At 37.7% G+C, this 19,369-nt stretch overlaps 1 protein-coding gene across 3 annotated transcripts in view; it reads right to left on the reverse strand.

The window, feature by feature from the left end:
- Window positions 1–8,804, reverse strand: part of LOC119773155 (neurocan core protein-like) — a 66,529-nt gene extending 57,725 nt beyond the window's left edge. For 2 of the 3 annotated variants that reach the window (XM_038270007.1, XM_038270002.1), the window contains exon 1: window positions 8,413–8,803. The gene's annotated coding sequence lies outside the window, so the exon portion shown is untranslated. Of the gene's footprint in view, window positions 1–8,412 lie in introns of all 3 variants that reach the window. The other variant, XM_038270014.1, reaches the window with a different exon arrangement.
- Between the last annotated feature and the right edge of the window lie 10,565 nt (window positions 8,805–19,369).

Below are 19,369 nucleotides of genomic sequence, written 5' to 3' on the forward strand. Positions count from 1 at the left end.
GCTCTGGTTGTGCACTTAAGGTTATGGTCTGTTGCAATATAAACCTCTGCCTCAGTGTCAAATGTGTGCAGCCATCTTACCCTTAAAATATGATAATCAGATATCATCCACTTGAAAGAAGAGACTGTTTTGTCCTATTCTAAATGTAAATTGTGTTATTCCGATCGCAACGTTTTTCAGTTACCCACTCAATTCAAGTAAAAAATCACTTATTTTAAGAAGAAAAATATTTTGATTTCCATTTCTGAGTGTGGATGATGTAAAAATACAAGAATGTATGAAAAAGGAGCAAGCAGTGATGATAAAAGGCAGACTTACAGAATGGTTTTAAATTTACCAGCTATCGAAAATAGACAAACAGCACTAATTTTCTCCCTTAAATCTAATTACCAAAGTAATTCAGATGTTTTCTTTTTTGGTAATTAGTCAGTAAAAACCTTGAAGAGGCTTCCCAGAAGAAGAATAGGATTAATATGTGTATAACAACACCCAAGGAAAACTGACGGTCCTCACATTATCCATCTGTTTGATACCATCCATCAGCTTTTGAACTGCTGTGGAGCAATACTCAGCAGACAGGCAACATATGACATCTGATGCTCATACTTTCTTTCTCCATCTCTATATTTTTCAATCTTTTGCCGACACATAAACATGTCAGTGAAAGTGTGACCTTGGCTGTATAAGACTTTGTGACAAACAAATAATCATCTGAATACATCTGCTTTTTTAGACATGGGTGTTACATTATCTAAACGTGTGAAAGCAGAAAAATCTCACATGACTTTCAGTGAGCCTGGTAGATTCATCTCCTTCATATTAATCAGTGCTTATTTCTCTGGATAAAACAGGAAGAAAGCTAAGCAGCATCCTCCGATTTTAACCAACCAATGTTAACTTTATAACATTGGCCATGTGGTTTCTATTTAAATGAATGAACAAAAGACAGAATAGAAACTAGTTTTTGTCATATGTGTATTTCAATTAGCTATTATAATTATCTATAAATTATAAAAGGTAAATAGATCATTTATTAAGCCCAGTAATCTTGGAGTAAGATTAAATCCAACATAACAGGGAAAGTTGAATTAAGAATAACGCCTAGGTTCAGGTCTTAAGCCCACTGATGTTAGAATTAGGGGTAAAATAACATGGCAGGGTAATATGATCTAAATACCTTTTACAAATAGTTTAGATTGAGTTTATAAATGTATATATCGAACATTAAAAAAAACTATCTGTTAATCTTTCATAAATTATCTCTAACATTTATTAATGATGTTTTTGTAAAATGTTACCAAGTTAATTAAAGAAAAAGAAAATAAGATGTGCAAACAACTGTACAGAAAGCCTTTTTTTTTTCAAAATATTTATTTTTTCTTTCTAAAACCATCTAATCAAACAGTTTAAATATAAAATCATACATTAAAATCATGAATGTTTGTGCAAGAAAAAAATACTTTTTTTTGTTTTTCTCATCATTAATTAATTAGACTTTACACTTTACAGTTTGGTCAAAAGGACATTTCTGTCCCCTGCTCTACATTCTTTCTTCAGTAAAACACGTTGATTGGAGCTGAATTCCCAAATGAATAGAAAATTTGCCTCTACTGTGTCTCTTCAAAGATAAGATGGATTGGAGTTCACTTCACCCACATCAATATTCAATAACTGCTGAGACCAAAGAAGCCTCAGTGTGCATTCAACAATTAATAGAAATTAACAGCTATATAATGGTTGTTTGTTTGTTTGCTTTTAAAATTAAATGTTTCTGGGCTAATTTAAGGGTCAGAAGTGTGTGTTTTGTGTGTGTGTGTGTGTGTGTGTGTGTGTGTGTGTGTGTGTGTGTGTGTGTGTGTGTGTGTGTGTGTGTGTGTGTGTGTGTGTGTGTGTGTGTGTGTGTGTGTGTGTGTGTGTGTGTGTGTGTGTGTGTGTGTGTGTGTGTGGTTGGGTTGTGAGGTGTTTCATGTAGCTAATTCAACATTGAGGTCAAAGTTTGTGATCATGAGGTTAGGTCTTAGACACAATGCTAAAGGGGGATCAGTTGCAAGAAGCATATCTTTCACTGAATATTTTAAATCTGTGCATCTATAAAATCCGTCTTATTGAACTGAGAAGATGGCAAAGTGTTTGCATTTCAGTCTAAAAGGAAACAGGCAGAAAACTAAGCATTGAGGAAATAAACCAGAATGAGTGAGACCAATGTAGACAGGAGTGTGGGACATCGTCCAATTATTTCAAATCCTTAATGATGGTCTAACTCTGCTGGAGGGCAAATCACAAATGCAAAGGAGAAAAAAGAGCTCTGCCCTTCAAGTGTTTCACACCATAATCTGGAAAATCTGTTTATCCATATATCAGCATCAAATAAGGACAGCTAATACGTGCTACAAGCAGTACCCTCTATTAGGATGACATCTAAAAAAAATCAAGGCAAAGACTGCTGACATGTAGGTAATTGATTTTCCTAATCCTCATATTGCCGGGGCTGATTTGGTGCAGCTTTAAGAAACACTTTTCTTATCCAACTGTGAAACCGAACATTTTTCTTCCACCAGACCTTTAAGGGGAAAGCCCCAGGCAGGCAGAAGACAAAGGGGAGGATGGGGGGGACTTTGATCTTTATGAGTTCAGATGTGGCCTCATCTATGCTTCTAATGATTGGCCTGCTGGCCTGCTTTAGCCCCTCCCAATCTTAAGGCTGAAGTTGACTGATGGATTGGTGTGTCCAATCCCCCTTGGGTTTTAGCATGAGGGCTCTAAGTCTGAATATAGCATTCACACGAGAGAGAGGCAGAATTTGAGATTAAGCCCCTTTTCAGCAGCTATAATACACTAACCCTTCAATTATTTTCATTTTTAACAAAGTTTGGCAGCATAATTACAGGAATATTATATTTGGTAGCTGTCCAGTGCTGAAATACGGATCAGTTTTGCTCCAGTAACTGCAAAGGCATTGCATGTTCCGATGTTTACAATAAATAAAAAAAGAGACCAAACAGATCATAAAATTCCTGGTTCAGTTCAGTCTGATTTACAGTTGGATCTTCAGTGAAAACTTCGGCACAGCACCACAGTATGTTTGTGAACCGAGCAAAATAAATTCTTCTTAAAGGTGCCGTGTTTATAATGTGTCAAGCGTAGAGCACACTCAATGGTGAAGCTTATTTTGAGCAGAAGTTGGCCTCTACAAGTGAGAGCTGCTGCTCATTTGCATTTATATAGCCTTATTCTATTAGCTATTACCACTGTATTAGGGTTGGAATTGAAGCCATAATCACATAAGTGACATATTAGAGTGAGCACCTTCATAGAGCACCTACAAAGGAGAATATCAAACTTCAGCTGAGTGTTACTCACAACTTCAAAACAGTTCTTAATGTAGATTTAGGTAAGCCAGCTGGGAAAATCTAATAATTTACAAGCTAACTTATATAATCAGAATTTTTTTATTTATTTAGAAATTAGCAAAAAAGAGATGAGCTCTGTTTGCTGTAGTCCATATAAATGTTACTTATAAACAGTGATATTATTAGATGTTGAACTCTATTGTTTTTCAGTTACACTTAATGCAGTGAGCTAACATTTTAGCTTTCACTTAGGCTTCAAAGGAGTTAGCCAAATGACTGCTGCAAATAATTGTCAGGAAAGCAGAATTTAATTTCTTTGTATGTATACTGTCATCAAATGTACATCAATGGGAGACAGGGCTGTAAATCTGTGATTGATATTGATTTAAAAAAAATGATGCAACAATATAAAAATAGACAACACATCATGAGATAAATATTAAATACATTATGAAAATGAGAGTCTGTGGCCAAGAAGACTGTAAATTTGGCTTTCATTGCTCAGGCCATCTCTCGGTTGCTCCACCTTGTATGGTTTGCATGCTTTTTTATTTATAAAATGGTAGAATTCAGGTCCTTGAGGCACCCAACGACAAACAAATAGCAGCCCATCCAGCAAGTGCAGCAGAGACCAGTCAGCACAGCCAAACTCCACGACAACAGAGCTCAAACCACATCCTGTCAGAAAGACCCATTAGACTGGGATTGGACGTATTCTCTATAGACATTGGCAATGCTGTCTTCACTTGGTATCCTTAGTTTATGCATTGACTGGGTGTCATATTATTTCTTCAGTGTACACGCCATTAAACAGAGTTAATAGTGTCTCCTTATTTTACGGTGAGTGAACCAGGGCTACTTAACTGGTGGTGACCTCTGTCCAGCCCATGGCTGCGATCATGAAATAAATAAAAAAAACAGAAACAAAACCTCTGTTAAAGATACCCCTAAGCTCCAGGAGATCTGCAGGTGAGTCAGAATATTTCTTTGTTGTCCTCTAGTGGCCAAATATGAATTTAATTTTGTTTTTCTTCAAAACTTAAGTCTTTAAGAATCAATGCCCTAAATATTTGACCATAAGTTGCCAATGTTTAGAGTGCATATAGTGTTATAAGATAACTTTCCATAATATTTCTGTATTTTCTTAAACTTTACCATATATGTGGTTAGCTGTCAATTTGCTGTTAATTTAAGCCAAGTAGGGTTTTGTAATTAAGGACAGAAATATTTATTATTGGAATTGTTTTCTAAAGTGCATTCAATGGCAAATGTATTTTTGGTTGTGCATGCGTAGACACTTTGGGTAGTGACAGAGCCCCCTAAAGTTGAGTAGAAATAGGGGGTATGTTTAATTTCTAACATTATGTTTGTGTAGTCCTGCTTGTATTAAATGGCTTGAAGCCATTTGAAGATTTTAAAAAATCTAAAGAAACTTTACTTTACCAATTACCGGAAAATGCCACACCTTGGGTGAGCTCTATAAATTCCTGGCTATCCCAGTAGGTAAAAGCCAGATTCTTGAAAGCCATTCTTTAGAGTGCAAACATTTGTTTGACCAACCAACAATCCTTTCAATAACTTTCTGACTGTTCATCTGTTTTTCTCCTGCCTTCCTTACTCCTACTGGACACTCATATTGGCTTCTGTTCTTTACACATTGACCTAGTTACTTCCCTCACAACGTAGTTAGCCAGTTAACTGTTAGCCTCTGATCCTGCTTAGCTTGTGTTATGAATCCTGTATGAATCAAGCCTTGATTGTTCCTCCTGACTCTGTCTCTATAGAAAGTTCTGTCCAGTTAGTGTGGCTCCTGTTACCGATTCATTCACGTGAATTCTGGATTATTCTCTCATCTATCCTTTCTGAAAACCTCTGCCCTCTATGCATGACCTCTGACAAGGACTCCTTCACTAACCTTAGCCTCATCTAGCCGGGGCAAAATTTGATCAGTCAATCAGTGATCTGAATCCAGTGGGATCTAGCATCAGAACCTTCAGTTTACCTTTTAAACCTTTCAATCTCTTTACTTATTGTGTTAGCTGAATTATCATGTCTCCAGATTCCGTCCAAGCATTACCCTTATTAATGAATTCTGATTCTTCTACTAAATTGTATTATAGGTGTCATTAGGAACACAATACTTTCTTCTAAACAAAAGGACGTTTTTTACATTTATTTAGACATTTAAAATTCTCTTTAATTCACTCACTCCATCACAGCTCACTCTTTTATACTGCAAATTTATCAGATATCATGAATCAAGTGCTGTTTTATTTACCAACACTTTTAATTGAAGATCATGTACAAAATGTTAGAATTATCCTCCAAATCTTCCAACTCAGTGTAAGAAGATTGAAAGGATCTAAAACTGTCCCAGGAAGAGCACAATTATAAACATATGTCAACAATGTCATGACCAAATTTCCAATGATTCTTCAAATTAAAAGCAATTCATGTTGAATTTATTCCTAAAATAAGTGTCAGCTGATGTTAAGGTACATTTTTTAACTAGAATAGTCTTTTTCTTTTCTTTCACCAAGAAATAATGAATCTATATGATTAATAAACTATTATGTTGTTAATGAACCTGTTGACAATTTTTTTGATTAATAATCGGATTGCAGAAGACTCGTTATGGAAATATTTTCACAGAATCTGAACTGGTTGAAGTTAAGAAGCTCTTGGTTGAGTATATTTACTGACAAAGAAGGTTTTCCTTCTTAAATCCAAAATAAATATTTCTGGTACAGTTTTGGTTTAATCGTTGTTCTGAGTGGGTTATTCTTTCATTAAGTGGCATACTTTAAAATCGGTGAAATGCAATAAACAACAGTTTGATTATTAAATTAGTTGAATATTATTTCAATAATTAACTATCAAAAATGTATTAGATTAATTATTACTGCTTTCAATAAACAGCTCTGAACCATCTCAAAGGATCTGCAAAAACGTTTCTTATGTAGTTGCATTCTGACTCCAGGCAGTGTTCAGAAATGATGTGAAGAACTGAAGGTGAAAGGCTGCAAAGAGAGCAGAAACATGCTGCACAGCTAAAATAAATGGGTACTCTATTTTGGAATCTGAGCCTTGTCTTTCTTTCAACTGTGCTCTCTGATGCTCCTGCTCCTATGCACTCATCTGCAAACTTACATTACCACACATGCAAACTGCTGCATACAAGCTAGCATCAAAAAAAAAAATCCTCTCTAATTGTTTCACATTCTCATACACATGTGTTGAGAGAGGAGAGGCATTTGGGAAACTTTCCTCCAGTATTTCTCTTCATTATTCCTGGAAATCCTCTCATCCCATAGGCTCCACCTCCCTGTCCCTGTATCACCCCTCACATGCATACATATTTCCTGAGCTCCAGCTCTCCTATCGTGTAGTTAACCTTGTCCTGCTTTGTGTCTCTGACACGCAGCATGTGGTGGGAGTGCTAACAGGGGTGTCAGATAGAAGAAAACACTAAGAATTTCTAGACTGAAGTGGTAAATGGAAACAGAATTAGCCTTTATTGGCCAACAGGGGGTCTAGACAAAACAGCTCATTTGTCAAGGTGACCTGATGTGTTCTTCCTCTCACCAGTGATTTGTACATGCCAGGGTTTGTTTACTGAGGGGCTCTCATTAATGAAGAGCGTGTCCCTTTCTCAGCATCTTAGAATCTATCTTTTCACCCATCAATTTCTCCCTTTCTGTGGTGTCTCTATGCTCATCCCAAGTTGCCCAGTTCCCTAAAGGACATCTGATGTTGGTGAGTTGTTGTCAGTTCACCAAAGGGTTTAAGTTGTACAACCGATTTGGAAAACTAAGTGGTGTTACAAAGGGGGATTGAGGAGTGCCTAATCGCTACTACTACATTATAACTATATTTTTGGGTCATATGTAAGTAATCATTTTCAGAGCTTTGTAGAGCATAAATGTTTTATATAAAATCTGGTTTCACAAAGCCATTTAATGTGGTTATTCAGTGCTGTGCTGAATGCATTAGTCTTTCTTTGTTTTTTATTCTTTATATCAGGGGTGGCCATCCACCAAGAGCTGGTGTTCTGCTCATTTAAGTTGTTTCCCTGGTCCAACTAATAAATGGATTAAAGCTGGGATAATTAAAGAGGATTCCTGCACAACCTTATAGCATACTAAGAAGGCAATTCAAGGAGTAAATGAATCCCTTAAATTATTGCACAAATAGCCCTGAACAAGTCTGTCCACTGCTCCCCACTTTGTAAATAAAATGAAAAACGTATATTGCGGCACAGGTGGTGTTACCTCTCAACTGTGCATGTTTATATATTTATTTATGCTATTTTATTTTAGTATTTGGTGCGCAACTGAGATACATAAATGAGATTTTTTTTTAACCTGCTGCTTGCATGCTCCTCTTACAAATGCAGCCCTGGGAGACTGCCCAAATGCCCCGCAAGAAAAAAATAAAAAATGATTGTTATTAACAACTATCTGGTTTCTTATTAAACTTTCTGAATAAATACCTGTTCAAACCTTCAGATCCGCTCTCACCACATCATCACGCACTTTGGTGTTCCCTTTTTAACTCCATCATCCAAAACTCACAATATGCCTTGGCATCTCTCTTGAGAGAAAGCCAAGAAAAGACACACTAACAAGGTTACTTGCCTGGTTGATGATTAATGCATGGAACTACACAGGTCATAAATATAGCCAAATATTAAAGGCTTTGCGCTCTAAATAATTAAAAGAAACCCCAAACGGTGCGATTTGTGGGCGTGTGGAAAACTCATCGCGTGATCGTGCCATGATTTGTCCAAATGACAGATACAGTACTTATTTTGAGTGATTTTTTTTTATATTAAAGCTACTAAATTAGAGCTATTTAGTTAATTGCTTTTTTCCTATTTTTATTTAATTATCTGTTGTTTTTATCTGTAAGAATTCCACATTTCTTGCATTGCTCTGAAAGCAGATGTTGAGCGACAGGAGACTCTGGTGATTTGAAGGCTTGAATACTGACACACTGACCAATAATTGAAAAAAAATACTTTTTAAAGCACGCGGCTGATGATTTATCGCTCTTTTCTTACCGTATATGAGAGATGATGCGCGTTACTGTTCAGTCCTCAGGAATGTAAGGAGAGAGCTTTGCGCCTCAGAGCAGGTGCTCTAACCAAACCCTCCAGGCGGCTGCACAAACCGACGAATCAGGCTGGAAAGCGCACTTTGCAGCTGCAGGAAAAACCGTGCTGAGTGCGTTCACAAGCGCTCCAGGTTTTTTTTCCCTCCCACTTTTTACTCTTTCATCATCATCATCTTTCCCTTCCTTAGCCGATATTCACCGGTTATCCCAGCAGACTCCGATATCTCTAGATCAGAGCAGACGCACGCGCACAGAGATGGACACAGAGAGATGGAGAGAGAGAGAGATGCTCCGTCCGTCCCCCTCCGCACCGGCAGGGAGAGAGACAGCATCGGGCCGAACAAAGAGGCAAGCGGGGGCAGACAGACGCAGCGCCCCCTTTCAAATAGGTGATGGAGAGGGAGAGTGGGGGGTGGACTTTATGAGACCATAATCCGATTCCTACATAAACCCCAAACGCTGATCTGGTTTCTGCACACAAAAAAGTAGAATTTACCCCATGAGATTACAGTGACCATCATCTGAACCCCCTCTCTGACAATGATGTGTCTTTTTTATCTATTTCACACATATCCACCAAGAAACACGCCTTTGCTTGGTTAATTTCATAAAGTAAGCACCATTTGCATTTCTTTTTTCTTTTTAGATAATGTGTGTATAAGAAACATTTGGATAAGGCTGAGCAGATTTAAGTGTAACACAGCTGTCACAGATTCATCTCCAAATCTCCCCAAATCTCAGAGCCGCAGCTGTGCTCATGGCAAACCAGCAGCATCATTCATCTTAAGGATAAAACTGTGAGGCTGTCTGACTACAGGTTAGGCTACCAACACTGATTTCTGTCAGTGATAAAGTGAGGAGAAGTGCTGAACGCTTCTCTTTGTTATTCATCAGCTCTGCAGTTTCTCAGATGGTTTTGAATAATGTATCTTTCACCTGTGAGACTGAGATATGAGTTGGTTTAGGAATTTTAACAGACTCATGATCAGTTATGACAAGGGAGAAAAACATTGACTTTTTAAACATGTTTTTATTTTTTAGACTGGAAAAAAATCCAAATCTAGATAAGCATTTTTTTCTCAAAATAAGTGCATTTGTTCTTGGATTGAGGAGGTAAAAGAGACATTTTTATCTTATTTCCCAACTCCAATTAAGGACAAAAACACTTACGTTAAGAGATGTTTACTGATTTCTAGATCGTTTTTTCAGTGTAGAAGGGAGGGATTCAATTGTTAATGTTAACTAAGAAAAAAAAGGCTTTTTGACTCTCCTGACCTTGTGCTGCTCAGTTTGATTGAACAGTGAGGCAGAAATGACACTGGTTCTCTCCTCTTGATAATTGTACAAGCTACCTTTCCCATTTCGTGAGAGCAATGAGAAATGCATATAAAGTAAAACATTACCAGGTAAATGCCAAATGAATCTCAAGGTTTAGATATATCTCAGTGGTTGTGAGGAGAAATGCCTATATAGATTCTAAAGGGATGCATTACAGCTTGGGTTGTGTGTTTTGTAATGAAGTCTTGCAAAAAATAGAATTGCAAACTCAATTGCAAAATGACTGCAGAGCATTACTATTGCTGGAATTCAAATCTCTAATGTAAATTATTTTTTAACATGCATAACTATATATTTGCATTCACACTTAAATATAAATTTTCCTTTTTTGCAGTCTTAGTTTGGTTTTCTTCCAGAATTGCCCTATATTCAGTTCTGCACAACCGCTATGCGTCTCTAAACAGCCTCACTATTGAAGAAAAAGCTTTCCCACATCATGATTCTCCTTTTACCTTGTTTCAAAGTGAGATTTCCTAATGGTTGTAATAATAATACTCTTTAATTGTTGAGGTTTGTCAACCACTTAAAACTCAGAACACAGCTGAGATTTCTGCTTTGAAATTAAAGCAAAAACAAAACACCACTAGTTGAATTATTGGTGCATGATGCAATTACTGTGTGATGTGTAGCAAGATAACAAGGATACCGTACTTATTCTTGTTGCTCTGCCTGTTTCAAAATGGATGCACTATAAGTACATTTGGAAATAAATTGTATTGCTACCTCAATGAGTATCACAATAACTGCAACACATAACATTATGATAAAATTTAAAGACAATATACCCTATTGCACGGTGGTGCGTTGGGTAGCACTGTTGCCTTGCAGTAAGAAGTTTCTGGGTTTGATTCCTGGCCTGGGGTCTTTTTGCATGGAGTATGCATGATCTCCCTGTGCATGGGTGGGTTCTCTCTGGGCACTCCGACTTCCTCCCAGTCAGGTGTGAGTATGTGTGAATGGTTGTTTGTCTCCTTGTTGCTCTGTACCGCACTCCTTGCACATAGACTGCCGGAGATAGGCACAAACACTACTGCGCTCCTGACAAGGACTAAGCAGAAGAAGATGGATGGAAGATGGATAGATAACCACTACCAATTTATTCATGTGCTTGGTGATTTTTTTCTAACAGGACTGATTGCTTCCAAACAGAGAGTTTATTAAAGTTTAATTGGAAGCAGGAATCAGGCATCTCATCATTGTAACCGGCTTTCAGTCTGGGTTTGTTAGGTCAATAAAAAAGCAAAAACAGCAACCTGCAGAAGCAGAATGATTATGTACCAAACTTCAAAATTATAGCCTTTAAAAATTACTTTTATTGTAAAAACAGAAAGCAGATGACAAGAATAAAAATAGAACTTTTCTGATCTTCATTCAAAAAGTAAATATTTATTTGGTCCTATAAGTAAAACATATAGTGAAGCTCAATATTTAACAAGAAATGATTAATTAAATGTTTTCATCTCTATGCTACCATTTTTCCAAAACTGAGCTCCAAGATCAGAAAATTCATCCCTTAAAGTGCTTTAATCACTTTTTATAAAGTTTACTGTTCTGTTGGCTTACGGAACGCCTACTTTACCCCTCGTTAGATCCTAATAAGCTTTAAAAGAAACAAAATCAAACAAGGAAATCAAGGCAGTTTGAGACAACTGAGAAAGATTAACAGCTTCACAAGAGTGTAAACTGGAAGATGGTTTAAATAATTTAGATGTGGTTCACAAACAAACAGACTTTACAGAGAAGAGTTAGCAGAAAAGCGCTCTTATACAGCAATTACAGATGCAAGTCATCACGGGATATGTGTTTACCAGCTCTGCACATGTAGACTGACATTTTTTCATCACTGCCAAACAAACTCAAGCTCCTTCAGAGTGAATGGATCGTGTCTGTAGTCAGCACCTCTCCAATCCTGCTGCACATTTTTTCAATGGATTTAAGCAAAACTGGGCCTATGTAACTCTGTGCACAGTATTTTTGACTGTATGTTTGGAATACATTTGCTGCTGGAAGGTTAATGTGAGCTGGAGACTTCTGTTGTCTCTAAGATCAAGAAATAAACATAGTTGGGATGTTTTCAGCAGGATGAACGATGTCAGTTCACCATCAAACATCAAAGCATGCTGGCCTAAAAGTTTCATTTTCGTACCATTACAGCAAAGCACCTTCCACCTTGCAATGTCCTTTTGCTTAACAGTAATGTGCTATTATGTTGGTTTTTAACATCAAATTACAGTAAGTTAAAGTACTCTTAATATGTTGGGATGTGTAACCAAGAAAAGGAAAACACACGACATGAATATGAAAATATTATTTCTTTTTTCCATTAAGTTTGTGAATGAACAGGTTAGAAGGGAAACAGTTTTTACAGTTCAGATGGAAAATTGATCTTGTGGAACTGAAACCCAGAATAGGTCTTCTGCTCGCAGCGTCTGGAACCTGTAGGAGTTTCATATAACAAGTATTGATTTCTCTTATCAAAGAGTGTAGCCTTACAGTCTGGTGTCCTCTATTGTAAAATGATATAAGCAGCGTCTTAATTGGCTTATATTAGAAGACAAAAGATCACAATGATGTGGATAAATGCCCATTTGGTTGGCTTTGTGTTGGCTGAGTAAATGTGTAATAGAAATCACACAGCAAAAAGGGCACTGCATCTAGTTTTAAAGACCTCACAGCATGGAAACACCTCATTTCTGTTATTCTTTAGTTGATGATAACTGACTAAAATATAAAGGCTCCACAATACAGAAATTTAAAATAAATTAAGACTACATTTTTTGGCTAGTTTAGATTTTTTCGTTGTTGTTTTTTGGCTTAGCTTGAATCATTTAACAAGTATTTTGCTCTAGGCCAAAAGCAGCTCTCCCACAAATCACTATGATGCATTGTCTGGTGGATCTTAGAATAAGAAAGAAAAATAATAAGGTCTGGAAAAATAAGCCTTTTATGGCATTAAACTGTTTTCTCCATACACAACATGGGTATAGTCCCTTCATGCAGCTTGAAGTTCCTCACAAATTTATCAGCTTGCAATGTTTTATAACTGTGCTACAAATATAAGCCAGAATTGTGTGAGCTTTTGATGATGATATTATTAAATAAAATACAGTCCAAGCAGTTCTCTTCAGGCATAAGGGATAAATAAACAATCTGCCTATAAGTACTTTATGCTCTGCATGGAAATAACTGTTAACAGCCTCATTAGACAGGTCAGGGAGAAAATAGTCATTTAAAGCATCATAGGGGGGAGCTTGATCTGTCACTAAAACATTTTAGTGCAAAAACACACATGCTTTAACTGACGAGAGAGGCAAAGAGAAAAGTATTAAGAAAAGCAACCAAGAGGCACAAAGTAAATCAGGAGGAGCTGCAGAGATCTGCTGCTCAGGAGGGAGAATCGGTCTAAGACACCAATATAAGGCAGGGGCAGGAAAACAGAGATAATCAGCAAATGGAGGGTGCCCACCTTCCAGCAACAGATCAATCCTAAAGATACAGTGGGATCAGAAAATTAATTTTCACAGACCACTCCAATCTGGATGAGCTTAGGATATATTGTAAACGAAAATGGCCTAAAATCTCAGCTTCTAGATTACTCCCAAATCTGGCAGCTTTTATGCAGCAAAGTTACTTTGCTAAAAGTATTGAGTTACGGGAGTTGAAAGAAATGAACACAATACTTTTTGGATCTGTATCCACTGGAAAATTGCTCCTTAGTTGGTGTTTGTCTATCACATTGGATCCAAATAATATGAATTCAAGTTACTGATCATATTGAGGTGAAATATGTTGAAAGTTGATAGTCATTGGAATGTTTTTACACAATTCAAATTAACACCAATTCAAAGGGTAAAATCTACACAGACGGGTTCTTGTGGACATGGCTTAGCAGTGCTCTGAAAGTTTCTGCATAAAAGACAGGAGGGGGTGGAAAGAGACCTAAACCTCCTGCTGAATCTCAGATTGCCTCAAAATAGACTGAAGCAGAAGGAGGAAGATAAACAGGAGCACTAAACTCTGCTCTAAAAGTTTAATGGCAAAGACTTTAGGGAACGGCTCCCTGAAGCAATGAAGACGTAAAAACACCCCGCCGTCATCAGCACAGGGGAACAAACACTGAGGGATTGAAATGTTTGAAATGTTTGCACTGTGCTGCTTCCTGTTTGCTTTTTTACCCTCAGCTGCAGCACATTATATACTTTTGAAGGAGAATTCCTCAAACTGACATTACTCACACTATCACATTTCAATCTATGAGATTAAATATTGGATCACAGAGATTAATACTGTAACACACGGACAATGCGTGTGAGGTGGTTTCACTCTGCCTCGACGTGAGCCTGAGCTGTGACTTTGGGAAATGTCATTAACACAGAGCTCTCACTGTGGGTGAGATCAAGATGATGACACAAGAGCTTCATCTGGGAAGCTCTTCCAGGTTCTCACAGCGAGTGAAGTGGTTGTTCCCTGGAACACGTGCAACCCTCTAAAGAAATTAGGGGAGCATAATGAGGCTCTCTGCAGATTTTTTCATGCTGGTTGATGTGGTGTGTTCAAGCGCCTGAGCTGACTTGTTATTTACCAAGCATGCTGTTAATGCAGAAAGATCAAAAGAGCCACATAAAAAGAGGGGAAACAGGATATCTCCGGGTGCAGAGAGGTCCAATGAACTGGATTTTATAAAGTCTGCTATTATGTCTGCTGATGGGGCAGATTTAGTGTCAGCCACCACGCTGTGCTTGAAATATTTCCGAGCCAAGCTCAGCCCCATCTGTGTGGCAGCAGCACCGCCACGGAGGAAGTCACAGAGACGCACTTGGCACCGTAACAATCTATATTTATACGTCTTTATAGAGTCATGCCGCATATTCACTAGATTCTGTTTGCTTTCGACTTAATTTGTGGCGGCACTTTTAGGGATTAAGGCTGTCGTTCGGATGCATCCATTTCTGATTAAGTTAATAAGCTTATTTTGCTTCTCCCTGTCAATCAGTTTGGTTCTTTGTTCCCACACAGTAAATCTGCTTAAAGGTTTAAAGTGTCTTGCAAAAGCACAACACTTAAACTTTTCCAGAATTCTTGTCACGTTTTAACCACAAACGTCAATATACCGTATTTTATGAAAGCGTTTAATTCTAAACTAGAATTTTCTGTTTTTTTTTACAAATACACATCTGAATAAGAGCCTACTGTATGTTAACTTTAGTTTTATGGCTTTAAAGATTCTCTGTTAAGTTTTAGGTTCAGACTTTAATAAGTCCATTAAAGTATATTAACATGTTTTTATCTAAACAATTCCAGTGTTCTTCTGGCTGTATGTTTAAGGTTATTATTAGGCCAGATGGTGAACCTTTGTCAAACTCAAGGTTTCTGCAGTGTGTTGCATGTATTTCCCTGTATTGAGCTCATATTAACACAGACATATTTATGTGTTCCTGCAAAACAAAGCAAGATGCTGCCACTTCGCTCAATGATTTGTAAAACTCTGCCACTCAGTCAAAGTTTCCTTTTGACTGCTTCTTTAAAATAATGCTCTCTTTGCCTGACTTTTTATGTCTCGGTCAGTTTCTAGTGTTACTTGGTCTTTATGATGCTGCTCACTCATTAATGTTGTCTAAAAAAAAAACTGATTGCACTAAGTATACCAAGGCAAAGAGGCACGATTTTAGATTTTGGTCATGGAGGTTTTGAAGACACATTTATGACGAGCTTTGTGTTGGATTACCATAGAAAATCCTAACGAAGAGCAAAAACGCTTGCAGGTCTAATGTGACTAAATGTGGCGCTTCATCTGTGCAACCAGGCTTCAGCAACACCAGATGAAAGATGACGCAATGTAGCCTGCTGGTTAGGGTTGGGAATTGAAAAGATTTTCACGATTCCGATTCCCTTTTCGATTCTATTAAACGATTCGATTCTTTATCGATTCTTTTTTCGATTCCAATTTGGGGGAAAAAGGAGAACAAACAGTTTGATTATCAGAATCAACTTTGTTTACTTAACTATTGCACAATCTTACAAACTCAACAAGATCAAGATGTCCACAGGAAATGTGAAACTGGAGTAACATCTGTGTTTAAATGAAAAATGAATACAAGAACAAACTTAATAACCAACAATGTCTAATAACAAATGATGGGATAATAACCTATTTTAAATAACAAAAAATACTAATTATAAAAAATTAGTAGGGAAAATTAACAGTTCTTTTGCAGAAAGATGAGCATATCTGCTTTTTCTGGAAGGATACAGGATCTTTCAGGGCTTATGGTGTCTCCAGCCGTGGAGCACACCCTCTCAGATGGGGTGCAGGAAGCCTGCACACAGAGGTAGTTTTCAGCCAGTCCAGATAGCAAGGGCAGCGTATCTTGCTTGTTCCACCACCACAGTGTGGCGCTATCCCTGCAGGGGATGGAGGGCAAGCTTTTATAGAGCTGGATTTCCTGATCTACCCTCTGGGCTAAGGAAAGACGGGGCTTTGATTCAAAAAGTGACCGCAGCTCGCTGTCTTCCTCCTCGAATAGTTATTTCCAAATTGCGTAACTTGCGTAACTTGCGTAACTTACGTAACGTACGTAAAAAACGTGACGTAAGTCATGCTCCCCAGAGCCGGCGCTCTAGGCTCTGGTGCTGCGGGAATCGAAAAAAGAATCGTTCAGCGAGCTGCCAAACGATGCCATGGAATCGGAAAATACGGAACCGGTTCTGAACAGGAACCGGTTTTCGATTCCCATCCCTACTGCTGGTGTTCCTGCTCACTGCAATAAAAAAGCATCAGAGCTTTCTATTGACATGTGAGCTGTGTTGGTTTTGAAATGTAATTCTGTTGCCTGACCTCATGTTTTTTCTGCTGCTACCTCTGGTCATTATTCCGTCTGAAAGACGGGACATATACCTCAATTTCTATGTCCTTGAGTTAAAAGATCTATCTTTCCAGAATTGTTGGACAAAATCCAGCTTAACCTTTAGCTGCTCTTGTATTTCAGTCACAGAATCCCTGTAGCAGCAGCGGCTTGTAAGATGGTGACTCCTAAAGAAAGTCTTTCAATTCACCCACAGATCTCACATTTCTTCAGTTTCTCCTCTTATCTGTATCAATAAAAAAATTATATTTGGTAACTTTATCAGACTTTCTAAGTATTAATGTTGAATGTAGTATTTCTGTCTTCATTAGCAGACAGTCTGTCCAGTTGTCATGGAGATGGTTCAGCTGTCATAACTGGTGCTGACCTAAGTTGGTGGACAGCTGGGGGAAGGTGAAGAGAGGCATTCAGATCAAAGAGGAAGTTTTCATCTAAGGCAGTAATAAATTCTTTCAGTGATTATGAATAATGAGAACAACACGCCCGGGATATGTTTCTGTCAAAGGAGTTTGCACATTGTTGCCAATATAAAATATTATTTGAGCAAGAGTGTGAAGGTGGTGTCTACACTTGCAAAAAGATATTCAATACAAAATAAAATCATAAAAGTATACTAAAAATGGGACTGAAAGTAAGGACAATAGAGGCCATAACTCCACATATGTCTCTTTTTAGCTTAGAATAAATTATTCACAAAGACAGATTGTAAGTGGAGGTCTTGACTATCTGGGAAAGAAATGAGAAAACAAAGAAAAAACATCACAAACAGACGAGGAGAAAACAAGAGAGCAGAGATAAGGAGGAGGAGAGAACAAAAGGCGCAATGAATTCCCAAATCAGAAATAGATTCGTCTCACAGTGATAACACAGGCTTGAGCTCCACATTCCGAGACACACTGATACTATTTTCAGTTTTCCTTTTCTTTTTTTAAAGTTTTTTTTGTTTGTGTTTTTTTTTCTTTGAACAAATCTTGGAAGTGTTTTGTTAAGTTTTATTTTCAGTTGTTTAAAAAAATTAATTTGTGTATGTTTTAAAAACCAGTTCAAACAGAAGCTTTAAAATCTTCCAATCTTCTGTGACACTCCAATCAATGTGCACACATTCAGGTAAAAAAAATATATATATATATTTATAAACATGCTAAATTAGGCATTTTTCTATCTCGGCCTTTAAAATTCAGGTCATGTGTGAGGGAACATGTGTGTGTGTGCGTTCACACATGAGCCCTTTCTCATGCATGATATTGGTGTGTATATATGAGTGTGTGTGTGTCTCTAAAGAGATCTGCCGTGCAGCATCTGTGATCCGTGTCACAGTCAGCCTTCCTCCTGCACCTCGTCCTCTGCTTTCTTCCATCCATCCTTCATTACTGCATACGGGGAGAAAAAAAAGGCTTATAAAGAAACCTTGGCTGTCATAGCTTTTAGATGCATACAAACACACACAGATATACCCTTTCCTCTGTGTTTCATCGTTTATCTTTATTTCACCTTTTATCATTTGTCATCTTCTGTACTTTCATAAAAAGAACGTTTTTACTTGGATATTTTTCCTACTTTGGGTTATGATTTTTAGCAAGACTCATGTCAAGGCGTGTCTGCTAGTATTGACAAATGTTCACAAAGGTTTTTATTGTAAGGATGTGAGTAGGATTTTGCAGGTTTCAGGACCAGGTTACAGAATGACATTTGGAGGAGAGGAAGGTGACTTTAGATCTTGTTTATGGGTGGGACGTTTGTTAAAATGATATTAATTAGTGGAACTCACTGATGCAGAGAAGAAGTTATGGTGCATTAAGACTGGTAGTGATTTCTAGATCCACATAGAATTCCAATACAAACCGCATGGGGAAGGGCGGTGAAGCTGAGAGCGGTGAACTCCACGTGGGAGAGCGTTCACTGCTCTGCCCTCACCTCGTGCTACTAGATAGAGCTGAGGTGCTGTCAAACAGCAGCACCATATGGAGAGAGCAGAGAGGTCATCGCTGAGGTTGAAAAAGCTGAACTTTTCTGCAAGGGCACAGGTTTGATTTCAACTTTGGTAGGGACACTATTGGTCTTCAGTTTCATTGGTCTGATGTCATTGGTCCTATGCAAACATTTATTGAAGCTTAATGGAAGCATCAGGGCACATGTTGTTTAAAGAGAACAGCAGCTTTTCTTGCTACATTAATACAAATCTTATAAGCACTACACACAGTAGATACTCTGACTGAATGTGGAATCAGGACTATTTTACCACTGAAAAGGTTTGCATTCAAACTTACCAGCGACTAAGACAGTGCCTATTTAACTAAATACAGTCTAAATATGTCTGTTATATGTGGATTTATCCTGTGTTTTATTTTGAAGATATAGAATTGTGCAGAAGTAAACAGAGCTAAACCCCACTATTATTTTTTTTTATCTAATATGTGTCATGATGGGTTCAGAAAAGCCCAATATGCAGAACACAACGGAGACTGATGAAAAGTTTAACAGTTTATTGAAGCACAAGCACATGTAAGATTACACTGGAACTGGTTCAGGCCGGGGGACAGGTTCACTGGAGTCTGTGAGGATGACAGTTCAGTTAGCTCTGGAACAGACGAGTTTGAGTTTGAGAGTTTCAGAAGGATACCTTGAAGAGTCTGGGTTTTTACTTTGAGAGAGGAACTGTTGGGTCCAGAGACTGTTTAGTTCAGCAGAGTCCAATAACCGCTT

Source organism: Cyprinodon tularosa, unplaced genomic scaffold (genome assembly GCF_016077235.1).
Source record: "Cyprinodon tularosa strain WSP-4 unplaced genomic scaffold, ASM1607723v1 ctg12, whole genome shotgun sequence".
Taxonomy (NCBI): Eukaryota; Metazoa; Chordata; class Actinopteri; order Cyprinodontiformes; family Cyprinodontidae; genus Cyprinodon; species Cyprinodon tularosa.